Consider the following 12029-nt stretch of genomic DNA (forward strand, 5'->3'; position numbering starts at 1 on the left):
TCATGGTCAAAATAAGGAATCACCTGGAGACTCTTAAATTAAATTAAATGTGTTTGTCAATGTAATGCTTACCTGATGGCTGCCATGTATTATAATACGTTAAAATCAAACAGTTCCCACCCACTTTCCCTCAATTTATGCTAAATTGATCTTGCAGTGTTAACAGAGAAAATAAACTGTCATTACACCCCAAAATTCAACAGACCTAGAGGCAACCACTGTGTTCTTTCTATGTCAATGATGCAACTAAAAAAGTCCAATAACACTAAAGTACAAATATTAGCTTCAGATCCAAAATACTCTATTTAGTCTATAAAAGTAATAATAAGATGTACTATTGACTATGAGAGGTGCAGAATTATTCAAATATGTCACAGGATGACAGACAGCAAATACAGTGAGGCTATTATATATGCTTTAGTGGTACAAGCAAGTGCTTCTGGAGATTGTCATTTGAAATCCATTTGTTTTCTGTGTCTTCAGTCACTTGGAAATACAATTGGTCATCAAAAAAGTCATCTTTGGATGGATGAACAAAGCAAGGCAGTCTCATCATTAATCCGGTTATGTAACCTCCAAATAGGGATACCGCAAAGGTTACACCAAGGGCTGCAGCCTGCTGTAAAGCTTGACCCTGTGGTGTCCAAGTATCCCTACTTCCAAGAATCTCCAAAACAGGCTGTTGTCCCTTCAGATCATTGCTGTAGAGAGTCCCATGTAGACTTAATCCATAGCTATCAAAAGGTCCAAGCATTATGACCACAATGCTTCCGACAGTACCAATGATACCCGGCAAGCCGTGTAGATTATGGATTCCACATTGGTCTTGTAACTTGATTTTCTTGGCAAGGAAAGGGCTTAGATATTGAAAGCCTAGTGTACAGGCCATGGAGGCTAAGCACCCAATGCTAAATGCCCCTCCTGGGTTAATTATATTTGCCGAAATTCCCACAGCTACTCCTCCTGCCAAGGTGGCGTTTTGGAGATGTACTAAGCTTATCCTGCCCCGTTTGTCAATAAGGCTTGACATGGCAAATGTAGTAATTGTCCCTGAACTTAATGCCAGGAAGGTATTCACAATGGCGCGATGCTGATCTTCACTGGTCTTTGCCAGGACAGAATTGAAGCTTGGCCAGAAAATCCAGAGAAATATAGTCCCCAATAGGGACAGTAGATCAGAGTTTGAGGTTGTCTCCTCCTTAATGTGCCTTCTTCGTAGGGATGGTTGGTATAGGGTTTGAGATACTCCCAAGCCAAAATAACATGAGAAGATATGTATGGCTACTGTGCCACCTACATCAATAATATGAAAATATTCATTGACTAGCCAGTCGTTGACCACAAAGAGTGGGATTTCCATGGCTGAAAGGAGAATTAACTGAACAGGACTGGTCCTTCCCAAAACAGCCCCTGCTGAGATAAGAGCTGTGACAGCTGCAAATTCGGCTTCAAGAAGGTTATTTAGCCCCAGCAGGATTTGCCCATGTTTGAAATGGTAGAAGAAGCCTTGAACAATCATGGACCACTGAATGGCAAAATTGGCAATCAAAAAGTTGATGGCAATTCCTCCAAAGCCATAGAATTTCAGAAAGGATAGCATAAGTCCTAGGCCAGCAAATAACATAACATGGACATCCTTAAAGAGAGGGAATATGACGTTGAAGTCTTTCTCTCTGTCTGTTGCGGTCACATTAGCAGGATTTGCATTACTGGAAAGGTCTTCAAAGCTGAAAAACAAGATGAAAATGGCTATGAAGGTTCCTTCTAGAAGGATAAGGAGAATAGGTAGTTGACATCGTAGGCTTGGTGAGAAGACAATCGACATTATACATATGACAGAGATGGATGTGCTCCTCTTTCATCAGCAGCTTGTTATAAGTTTGATTCCTGTGCACAACAACAGCCCAAAGGCTCTTCTCACTCACTGGTTGCTTGTCTTGTCCAATCATAGCTCTGTGAATCTAAGTGCGGTGACCTTTGTGCAGTAGTAATATACATTGCTTAAATATTACCTTTTATTAGCATGTTACAGGCTGTGTTTACATTTAGACCTTGGCAATGAATGCACTGCTGAGCAGCGGAGCCCCAGGCTGTAGCCAAGCATTGCTTCACTGTGAACACACACCAGAATGCCAAATAATCAGATTAGACCTTTATTTATCTGGGACTCACAGTATTGAATATCAGGCACTCTAACACAGCTCATGAAGAACTGCATTATTAAAAACAGCTCGCTACTTTCTTCTACACCTGTCACACGCGTCCATGGATTGTGTCTGGTACTGCAGCTCAGGTATGTAAAGTGAATGGGGCCAAGCTGCAATATCACACACAATATACATGTATTTAAGGGTACATTCACATGGCCGTATGCCAGGCGGGCATGCTGGAGAGGAGGGACTGGGAAGTAGTAAACTTGAACACAAATTTCGTAATAAGGCACTTTAAACAGACCCGTAATATTAAACAGAGTTATAAACTCTACCAAAACATCCCCACAAGAATAAAAAAGGCAATGAGGCTTCCTGTTGGGTGTAAAAAGGTCACAGCTATTTATTTTAACAAAACTCCAAAACTTATACGGCACTGTTAAGATGTTCATTCTTGGTGCCAAACCACAGCCGCCCGAAGCGGTTTGCTCGGCCGGACTCCCTGCCAACACTGCGTTTTCCGGGCAAATCTTGATCAATGTCTCCACATCTCCACAAATCTCTTCCTTTTTACCGCCAGCTGTGACTTACAGTATGTAATACAAAAGAGTGTTATCAAAAAACACAAAACAAGTAACCGTAGGGAGGGAGGGACAGCTTCACCAGTGGCACGGGCAAGAGGAAGTAGCTCGCCCAGGCACCCAGCTTATAAACCCAAAGGGAGGGGAAAACAACAGGGAGGGGGAGGAGAACCCAACAACAGAGCACTAACGCCCCCTTAAAGGGGGCAATAACACATTGGGGGTCATTTACTAAGGACCCGATTCGCATTTCCCGACGTATTTCCGATTTGCGCCGATTTCCCCAGAATTTTGGCACACGCGATCGGATTGTGGCGCATCGGATTGTGGCGGCCGACGGAAATCGGGGGCGTGGCCGAACGAAAACCCGATGGATTCGGAAAAACCGCTGCATTTTTAAAAAAAATGTGTCGCGGAGCTTGCACTTACCTTCACTCAGCCCGGCTCGGTGTACTCCAGTGCGTTCCGGGGGAACTTCAGCGCAGCAGCGCCACCTGGTGGACGTCGAAGGAACTGCTTTAATGAATCCAGGCCGGACCCGAATCCACCGCAGAGAATGCGCCGCTGGATCGCGATTGGACCGGGTAAGTAAATCTGCCCCATTGAGTGCAACTCCTGGACACCACCAGTCAGAGGGCACCCTCCATAGTCAGTCAGGGGTACCCTGCATGACCCCTCCATAGAAAACAGTAGCGCGCGGCCACACACACGGGAAAGATAGATCATGCTCTATCTTTTCCCAGTGTATAGCACAGAATGGTACCACACCGCACATGTGTGGCACTGTACCTCCGCCAGGCCACCATTGCCGTCGATGGGGGCGTATATGTGGCCGTAAATTTGTGGCCACATATACATCCCCCCAGTTGGCTGTATGAATGCATCCATTTATTTTCTACTGTTTTAGGTCCTGTGCACACAAAAGTAAATGGCGGCCGTATGCTACCAATATGAACAGCAACTAACATACAGCCAACATAGAGGTGCATTGTGCATCTGATAGCTGACACGTGTATCACCATACCGTGGTGCTGGTGCCCTATTTTTATGGTATGGTAAATGGACAAAAAAAAAACACAAAAAGATGTTCCTAAAAATCGATGAATGCAGATCTGCTCTGGATGGCGCCTCCTTCCATTCTATGCTTGTCCGTGCACCCATACAGCAGGCCAGGGCCGGTTCTAGACGAAGTGAGATAGATAGATGTTAGGGAGATTGATGGGCAGCACGGTGGCTCAGTGGTTAGCACTACAGCCTTGCTGTACTGTTCAACATCTGCAAAGAGCTTGCATGTTCTCTCGGTGTTTGCGTGGGTTTCTTCCGGTTTCCTCCCACACTCCAAAAAATGACTGGTAGGTTGAATAGATTGTGAGCCCCATTGGAAACAGGGACTGATTTGGCAAACTCTGTGCAGCGCTGCGTAACCTGTGTGCGCTATAGAATTATTACCATATATACTCAAAACAAGCTAAATAGGGGTATATAGAAGTAGAATTATGCTAAAATGTAACTTTTATTTAGTACACATAAAACCGCACCAAAGTAACATGTGCTATTGGTATGATGTAAGGAAAAAAAAGACAAAACAATTTAAACCTTATTGAGTGCCGTATCCTCACAGGTCTCGGTGTGAATTTGGACGTCAATATCAGAAACAATAACACTCTTACCGTGATTCTGACGCCAAAAGGATCATTCGGGCCGGAGGTTAGGGGTGACAAGTGGACATCTGTCCCTATAGTACCCCAATTGACTCCTGCCCTTACAAGGACAGTCCACAACTGACCCTGTAAAGTCAAAGCATGCCCCCTAAAAAACACCGTATACCCTGACGCGTTTCGTCAAAATAGACTCTTCAGAGGGATTTGTAGATAAATAAAGCAACCTGCCAGATGCTCGGCTTTAGTTGCGGTCGCAAGTGGCATGCATAGGAAAACATGAACGGGCTCGCTGTAAGCTGCTGCCCCGAAGACATTAATAGAAGCTGCTTATCCCTAGTCCCAGTGGTGGACTTGTTGTGTGCAGCTGGCACAGGAACTTGCACCATACTGAGAGGGTTGCTGGCCTTTTAAACTCTAAGCCCCGCCCAGGCGACAATCCTATTGGGTGCGCAGGAGAAAAAAAAACAAAAAAAAAACCTCGGCTCGCTATTGGTCACACAGCGGGCCGCACAAAGGATCATGCGGACCGCAGTGTAAACTCACCCCGGCTGAGAGGCGGAAAGACCGCCAAGTGAACAGCAGGGGGCAGCTCATGGATCGGTGCTGCGCGTGCGCCAGATATGGCGTGTGAGTTTATTTGTCGCGCTGACATAGCAACGCTAAATAGCCCATCCCCTTACTGGGCGTGATTACCACTATGCGTCATGGTGGCTAGAACAGACAGCAGGTAAAGACAAAAAGGAGGGTGTAAACAAAATATCAACAAAAACGTAAACACAATGTAAACAAGCTCTGATAGTGATCAGAGTAAAAGGGCAAGGAGCAAAAATAGAAGGAAGACAAAAGAAAGCGAGGAGAACATTGGGAGGAAGTTAACATTGAGAAACACTGTTAGATAACAAGTAGTTATATAAATGAACAAGGAGGCCACCTAAGATATATCTATGTGAGCCTCAGGGAATAAGGTATGTATAATCATATGGGTCTAGGTCAATGCCGGAGGACGGAGTATGATATACAACATGTCAGAGGGGAACCAGATCCAGAAAAAGTATAATGAACCATCACAACAACCTTGTAGTCTAGATAAGTATCAAGCCGGGATCTCAAAAGGTATAAATTGTGTTATACAAAGTATTATAAAAATGGGGAAAATACGATTTGGTCATTTAAGCCCTTGGGGTCGATGGTGTCTAGAGTGAAAATCCATCTGGCCTCTCTTTGGAGGATAAGTTTGTCCCAATTGCCCCCTCTTTTTGGGTATGGGACACTATCAATCCCCATGAAACGTAAGGCCGTTGCATCGCCGAAGTGATACGTCCATACATGGTTCGCAAGTGGTTTATCTCTCCGGTGTGAGATGTCACCCAGGTGTTCCCCCACTCTCCTGCGTAATTCCCTGTAGGTTTTTCCTATGTATTCTAAACCACATTTACAGGTTACCTTGTAAATCACGCCAGTACTCTTACAGTTTATGTATTTGCGGATGTCATAGGTTTTACCTGTAACATTGCTGGTAAAGGTTTTGCCTGTTTGCATGTATGGACATGCAATACAGCCACCACATCTGAAATTTCCCACAACCTGCCTCTCCAGCCAAGTACCCCTTGGTTTCGGTGCTACAAAGTGACTATTCACCAGTCGATCCTTAATAGACCTAGTTTTACGAAAGGTGATATTAGGCCTGGTACCAACGAAATCCTTGATGTCCTTGTCTAGTGTCAAAATGGGCCAGTGTTTCTCAAGGACCTTTCTAGCCTCCACTGAGCCATTGTCAAAAGTGGCTATGATTCTCAAGATGTTATCCCCTTCTTTTTTAGTCTTAGGAACATTTTGTAGGAGATCAGTGCGGCTTTTACCAAGGCTACTACGGTAGGCTTCCCTTAGGATCTTATCTGGGTACCCCCGTTCAAGAAACCTGTTCCTTAGATCTCCTGCCTGTCGCTGGAACTCACTTTGGGAACTACAGTTTCTACGTATCCGCAGATATTGACCCTTTGGGATTCCCTTGCGTAGAGGATAGGGATGGTGACTATCCCATCTAAGCAGGGAATTGGTCGAAGTGGGCTTACGGTAAACTGATGAATGTATGGTACCGTCCGCAGATTTGTTAATCAGAATGTCCAGGAAGGGGAGTCTGTCAGTGTGAATCTCAGACGTGAAACGTAATCCTATGTGATTGATGTTCAGTACTTCCACAAACTTCACGAATTCGGAAGAGTCACCTTTCCATAAGATGAATATATCATCTATGTACCGAAAGAACATTTCCACATGTTCAGTCCCCGGAGGTGGATTCTCCCCAAAAACACACGTGGCCTCCCACCAGCCCAGGAGCAAATTGGCATAGGAGGGAGCACACGGGCTCCCCATTGCCGTGCCCCTGAGCTGGTGGTATATTTGGCCGTCAAAAAGAAAAATGTTTCTAGTGAGAGTGAACTGTAGGAGAACCTGGACCAGTTTGCTATGTGCCTGATATTGTATGCCCCTTGTTGAGAGGAAATATTCCACCGCCTCCAGGCCCTTATTGTGAGGGATGGATGTGTATAGTGCCTCCACGTCGATACTACCTAAAAGAGTGTTAGGTTCGATGGTCAGACCCTCCAGATGTCGTAGAAGATCTGCCGTATCTCTCAAATACGAAGGTAGGGCATGGACGAATGGTCGAAGTACTGTGTCAATATAGATACCAACGTTCTGACAAAGAGAGTTCACTCCAGACACTATCGGTCTTCCTTTTAGGGGAGTTACTCCCTTATGGAGTTTGGGGAGACGGCATCACTGGGGTGGTTGTGGTCATAAAGTCAAGTTCGTCATCACTGATTATCTTAAGAGACTTGGCCCATATGAGAATGCTACCCAGTTCTGACATGTATTCGTCCGTGGGGTTTGATGTTAACACTTCATATGTTAATCTGTCACTCAGTAGGTCCCTACACATTTGTGCATATTTTGAAGTGTCCATTATGACAATATTTCCGCCTTTGTCGGACGGTTTAATCGTAATAGTGGCATCCTTTTCTAGTTTACAGAGTGCTGCGATTTCCTCCTTGGAACAGTTATATGTAGTGTTAGTCGGTCGGATCTTTTTAAGATCTGAACATACCCTGTCAACAAAAACATCGATGCATGAAATGTCCCCTTGGGGGGGCATCCTGGTACTACGATTTTTTAAATTGGTGAAGGGACCATGTCCCTCTGGTCTAGGGTTTGAATGTTCAAGACTGGCCAATAATCTCACATCATCCACCATATCAGGGGGAACCCCAAGTTCTCTACTCGACTTCTCCATTCTTTTTCTAAAAAACTTTTGCCAACTAACCTTTCGTGCAAACAAATTTACATCCTTGGCCCATGTGAAGGGATCGTAATCTGACGTAGGGACAAATGACAAACCCTTTGACAAGACCGCCAGATCGAACCCACTTAGTTCTTTTTGTGACAGATTAATTATTTGGGGGGAGCGCTTGCGTTGGGCGCTTGACTGCGGTTCCTGAGGGGGTATGGGTTTTCTAAAAAACGGGCTGAAGAACCCCTGCCTGCCCCCCTACCTCCCCTAGAAGTGCCCCTTTTAGTACTCCTCCCCCTTCGATCCTTCTGTGGTCCTTCACTATCTGAGATTTCGCCCTCTGTAGACGAGACCTCTGTGTCTGTGACCCGAGGTTGTGATCGTAAGCTCAGGACACTATAGGCTCTATTCTCCTTGAAATCTTGGAGGTCCCTGACAAATTGTCGGTGCTTTCTCTCCTTCAAAAAGTACTGGTATTTCTCTACTGTGTTTTTGAGGGTTGTTTCTTTACTCCCAAATTCTGACTCTGTTTCAAATTTCTTGACTAACTCAATTTGATCCTGTAATTTTTTCTCCTGCTTGTCAAGATTTAATTTCTCCTCTTCTAGGAGGATATTCATAAACCTAAGCGAGCTTGATGTCGCTTCCTTTTCCCACTTTTTAGTGAGGGTTAAGCTTCTCAATCGATTACCTGGGGTTAATGTAATCCGTAGGCCCCTGGGGACAATATTATTTTTGATATAATTTTCCAGGCTTTGTACCTCCCACCAGGATGTACAGTGGTCCTTGTAGATCCTGGTGAGATCTCTAAAAGCTGTCTGGAAAGAGGGAGTGTATTTTTTCTGTATAAGATCTTTCTCAGAAAAAACATCTTTCACTTCTGAGAGCCATTGCTGTCTGTCGATGCCCGCTGAAAGGAAGCCAGCCATAACGTGGTCAAAAATTCAATAACAAAAATAGCAACCAAATGGATAAGTTTAAAGTTCCTCCCGTAACTTACAGTACAGAAAACAAGCTAAATAGGGGTATATAGGAGTAGAATTATGCTAAAATGTAACTTTTATTTAGTACACATAAAACCGCACCAAAGTAACATGTGCTATTGGTATGATATAAGGAAAAAAAAGACAAAACAATTTAAACCTTATTGAGTGCCGTATCCTCACAGGTCTCGGTGTGAATTTGGACGTCAATATCAGAAACAATAACACTCTTACCGTGATTCTGACGCCAAAAGGATCATTCGGGCCGGAGGTTAGGGGTGACAAGTGGACATCTGTCCCTATAGTACCCCAATTGACTCCTGCCCTTACAAGGACAGTCCACAACTGACCCTGTAAAGTCAAAGCATGCCCCCTAAAAAACACCGTATACCCTGACGCGTTTCGTCAAAATAGACTCTTCAGAGGGATTTGTAGATAAATAAAGCAACCTGCCAGATGCTCGGCTTTAGTTGCGGTCGCAAGTGGCATGCATAGGAAAACATGAACGGGCTCGCTGTAAGCTGCTGCCCCCAAGACATTAATAGAAGCTGCTTATCCCTAGTCCCAGTGGTGGACTTAGGAACCTGTTGTGTGCAGCTGGCACAGGAACTTGCACCATACTGAGAGGGTTGCCGGCCTTTTAAACTCTAAGCCCCGCCCAGGCGACAATCCTTTTGGGTGCGCAGGAGAAAAAAAAAAAAAAAAAACCTCGGCTCGCTATTGGTCACACAGCGGGCCGCACAAAGGATCATGCGGACCGCAGTGTAAACTCACCCCGGCTGAGAGGCGGAAAGACCGCCAAGTGAACAGCAGGGGGCAGCTCAAGTATAAGCCTAGTTTTTCAGCACAAGAAAATGTGCTGAAACCCCAAACTCGGCTTATACTTGAGTAAAAAATATATATATGTCAAAACTAACCTTTCCGGCTTCCCGCACTGCTGGCTATATACTGGAGCAGGGAGCCGGCAGGCTATATACTGGGGGCAGGGTCCGGCAGGCTATGTACTGGGGGCAGGGTCCGCGGGCTATATACTGGGGGCAGGTGCTGGCTATATACTGGGGCAGGGGGCTGGCAGTCTATATACTGGGGGCAGGTGCTGGCTATATACTATGGGGCAGGGTCCGGCAGGCTATATACTGGGGAGGCTGTGACCAATGCATTTCCCACCCTCGGCTTATCCTCGAGTCAATAGGTTTTCCCAGGTTGTTGTGGTAAAATTAGGGGCCTTGGCCAATACTTGGGTCGGCTTATACTCGAGTATATACGGTAATTATAATTATTATGATAGTAAATAAATATGAAAGATGAAGAGAAATAGAAGATTGATTAATACATTGAGAAAAAGTGAGATATATAAACACTCAGATTATAGTAGATGATAACTAGACAGATAGATATATAGACAGGAGATAGATGAGAAGCATCTTCACCCAGGAATTCAAACAAGGGGTATTATCCTTTCACCCCCTGGCATTTCTGGATATTTTGTTGCGTTATTGACCAGAGAAATTTTGAAAATTTTGACGTTTAAAAATAAAATCGAAATTACAGCAAAAAGAATTAAAAGAAAAACCCACAGACCACATAATTTCTGAAAGCAGAAACTTCCCCCAATTTTCAAAATTGCATTAAAGAGTTTATAGACATGGGCGCCTTCATGCAATTTTAATTCAAACTGAAACATTTTATAAAAAATACCTAAAATTTGACTTTGATGGCAAAAAATGTGCTCCTAACAGAAAATATTTGCTTTCACATCTCTGATATGTAATAGATGGACATTTGTAGAGTTCACAAATGTCCCATATTGATATGTTCACATAAACAAATCCACATAATATCACTAAAACTGTATTAACTAGATATCTGCTTTTCAGCTAGAAATTTTAAGACAGTCACAACCTGCAAAATATAGCAATAAAACAGAATAAAAAGTAAAGGGACCATAAAACCTATACAATTTTGAAAGCAGACAAACAGGCGATGCAATTGGCAATTAACATTTAAAATTTCCCCTAAAATATGTACAAATCCAGAATACTTTCCTAATATATTTTCCTAAAACAGTAAGATGTGAGGAGATCATATATACCCCACATGTGCATATTCACCAAAATATGCAGCAAAGGGAACGTTAAATCCACAGGGGCACTAGAAAATTGCACTGAGCGTCACACAGATCTATCATTGTACAATCCCTTACACAATTGTAAACCAAATAAATAACTAAGTACCTATAAACCAAGCTAATGAGATAGCAAAAGTCACTTTTAGATGTGCGCCATTGTATTAGCTGCACAATAGCAGAACCCTCCGCGCTTCATGAGAATTTGAGTGAGAAATAATGGAGGATGGTGTGAAATAAAAACTTCATTTCAGGAACATGTGTGTGTTTTTTGTGTTGCATATAACTTTATGGACACATTCTGGGTTGCGGGGTTAATATATAATAGCGACATTAGGTAAAGAGGATCAAATGTTCATCCTATCAGTCAATTTTCGCAAAGAAAAAAAAAACTATCCCATGAATATTAGTTGATATTATCCCTTCTCAAAATGTAGTAACATATAAAGTGAATATTTCCATTATCTGTGAGGTGCAGCAGCTCCTATGTCCAGCAAATTCTCCCTGGAGCCTGATGGCTAGGAATCTGGAGGGGGGCGCACTTCAGGGGGCTGTATCTTTGGCTCTGTGACACATAGAACCTCACTTCATTTTTCCTATGAAAGAAGAGAGTCTCCTTTTTTTCTAAGTGTCACTGCCTTTGGGAGTGATTGTTATACATAAAAATGGCACTTAATATTCTCCCTTTAAACCTGAATATCTCTGGATCAAGATTCATTTGAAAGAAGAGATTTTCATCTTCCTCCTACCCATAGTGCTGGCCATGGTTTAAAGGAAACCTACCATTTGATTTGATGCATTATGAGCTAAACATACATTGAGAATGCTGTAGCTACACTGATGCAGGATCACATCTTGGTTAATCCCTGAGCTGAGTGGTTTTGCAGATAAAACAATTATAACACTATGATAATTAAGCTGTCTCGCTTCTGTGGCTTGCCCAGTGCTTCTCTGAGCACATTAGTTATTCACTGCACCACAGATGATGTAATCCCTGGGTTGTGCCTAAAGGCAGAATAATCAATTGCTGCATCATCCCCCAGCTGCTGGGTATGAGTGATCCAGCTCAGGTTGATTAATCATGTCTTGACTGAAATCCATGTTGTGTAATGTGTTTATGTAGGAAGCCAGCCTCACCCAGCTTTCCCAAGGTCCTGAATGTTATAATTGTTTTTTTAGCAAAACCACTCAACTCAGGGATTAACCAAGATATGATCCTGCATCAGTGTAACTACAGCAT

General features: G+C 43.5%; 1 pseudogene; it reads right to left on the bottom strand.

Annotated features, from left to right (window-relative positions):
* Nucleotides 1-284: 284 nt before the first annotated feature.
* Nucleotides 285-1919, bottom strand: LOC140064207 (ammonium transporter Rh type A pseudogene; annotated as a pseudogene).
* Between the last annotated feature and the right edge of the window lie 10110 nt (nucleotides 1920-12029).

The sequence above is a fragment of the Engystomops pustulosus genome, chromosome 6, assembly GCF_040894005.1.
Source record: "Engystomops pustulosus chromosome 6, aEngPut4.maternal, whole genome shotgun sequence".
Taxonomy (NCBI): domain Eukaryota; kingdom Metazoa; phylum Chordata; class Amphibia; order Anura; family Leptodactylidae; genus Engystomops; species Engystomops pustulosus.